Source organism: Glandiceps talaboti, chromosome 10 (assembly GCF_964340395.1).
Source record: "Glandiceps talaboti chromosome 10, keGlaTala1.1, whole genome shotgun sequence".
Lineage (NCBI taxonomy): Eukaryota > Metazoa > Hemichordata > Enteropneusta > Spengelidae > Glandiceps > Glandiceps talaboti.
Genome location: NC_135558.1, coordinates 22,757,064 through 22,759,563, shown reverse-complemented (window position 1 = coordinate 22,759,563; position 2,500 = coordinate 22,757,064).

The following is a 2,500-nucleotide window of genomic DNA, read 5'->3' as shown; positions in this document are numbered from 1 at the left end:
ATGTGTGTGTGTGTGTGTGTGTGTGTGTGTGTGTGTGTGTGTGTGTGTGTGTGTGAGAGAGAGTGAGTTGTAATTCGTAGTTGTAATTTGTAATTTAATACGTTATATTAACTCAGTTTGTTCATCTCATACCAATACAGCACACACTTTCAGACTAGGTAGGTATAGAAATAGTGAAACATTCTACAACAAACTGGTTTTACTGCTATACATATGGTCTAGGACCATGCTCCTTTTCAATGATAGTCATTTCCGGTATGGTGTCAAACGATAGGTTCGCCTCCAAGCTACTATAAATATAATATCTAGTTATCGACTACAGTAACAAAGTACAAACATTATTTCACCCAGACAGTGATAATGGATGATGATTAAGGTAGGAGACACCTCAGGGACCAATTTCAATGAAAATCAAACTTCTCAACATCTATACAAACTTTCCAATATCAAATCACATTCATGGTCCTTAAGTTGTAGAATAAATTGGCGGTTATCGTCTTGTTTTCGAGAAAATCTACAAATATTTAATTCCAATGACTAACACAGTATTTGGAAGCCATATTGGAATTTAAAATAGCATGATTTTAAAGATAATTCTGACCTCTATTTCAAAATTGTGTAAGGAGATTCTTGATGATATCTTTTCCTAGAATTTTACTGACTAGGATTAAGTTTTGTTGAACAAAGTAACATCAAAGGTTGGACATTTTTATTTGCAAACACAAGCATACTACATCTAGATTCTCTGATGAGCTCAGACAGTTTTGCCGGTAAACGTTACTAAAACTTATGAACAGGTGGTAAAGTCGTCAGACATTACAACTTTTACGACGGCCACACCATGGTATTTGTCCTTTGACTAGTAGACTACATGCTTCCCCAGACAATAAACTAAACAGAGGGTGAAAGTTACCAGATACATAAAGTTTTGTATCGGATAATGGATATGCAAGTAATGAATTATGCTGTACAAGTTAGTGTCATATTTTTCATCATCTGACCGGGTGTACTCGGCTGGGTAATGGGTACAGCTGTATCCTGCTGGTAAATTCAAATTACATGCACAAACGCTACAAAACATAGGCTCTTTCGACGACGTAGTTTCCAAATTGCCGATTTTCAGAATTTCACAGAATGTAGACATTTTAACACTAGTTTGTGATCGAAATATCGACTTTGAAAATCGGCAACTTAGAATCAGTCTACATTGTCCAAAATATGGTTCAAAGTCATATGTGCATTGAGCTTTAACTCATGCATATTGCTTATAAAATCAAGAGTCAACAGTCTTCATGATTTGAAAGGAGGGGGGGGGGGGCAAAACCGCGGTACATATGCATATACTCTTACTGAAAATGTAGCAGTCTTTACTGGGATTTAATTGTCGAGCCAGATACTACGAATTGTTACTTAATAATAATATCAATCAACAATTGCTTTACTGGTATCAGACTGTATGATCAGTAATCGTGAGAAGACTAAAACTAAATTTAGCACAATATCAAAAAAGATAGAATGTGGTAGAAACAAAGTTAAACAAATGTCATCTACGTTATAACAATATGAAACTAAACAGAAAGAAAACCTACAAGATAAAAGTTGCAATGTGAATGTTTTAATCCTATGTACGTATAAAGGTTGCTCCCCGGGGAATTGAGGAAGTAAAAAAGGGTCATTGTGCCGGTATAGATTCGTGCCAGGGGTAATAATTATAAAGCCCTTTGGGCACAGAGTGGGATAATGCTATATAAAAACCAACATTATTATTAGAAGAAGTAGACATAGAAATATAAACAAGTCTTCTTCATTCGAAGAAATAGACCCTCCCCCTCCCCCTCCCCCTCCCCCCCAACACTAACATGATGTTTATTGGTGTCTAAGATATTGTCATACACTTCATAAGTTCCCAAGATAACACATCGTAATGTCTCGGCAAAACGTAAAGCGATGTGAATTTACCCCAATACACTATACTACAGGACGGTGGAAATTGAAAATCAAGTACATCATATTGATATATAATCCTGGCATGTTACAAGGTCAGTCTGACTAGACAACCTTTCTCTGATAACATGAAGGTTTACATGCATTTAATGGTGTCTCAGGAAAATCTGTGAACTTAATTTTGCAATTTACTATTTGAGCCTAAAGATTGATGGTCAAGGTCAAAGCTCAGTTTTTTTACACCTAAATCTAATCTCCAACAGTATGAATGTATTCACTTGAATTGTTTCTATACATGGATAATTTCAACGTATAGAGAAAATGTTTTAATTGGGCTGAAAATGGCGGCCAAGGTCATAGGTTAGTGTCTTATCAGAAAGATCACCTCAGACTCTATTGATGCTAATGTAGACAATTGAATGGTGGCTCTATCAACAAGCTTCCAAGGTCAAAATAAAAACTTAGTGTCTGACTTGAAAGCTTACGTCTATAAACGTAGGTGCAGACACTTGAATGGTGTCTCAATGTGTAAAATTTCTGTAAACGTTGGTGTATA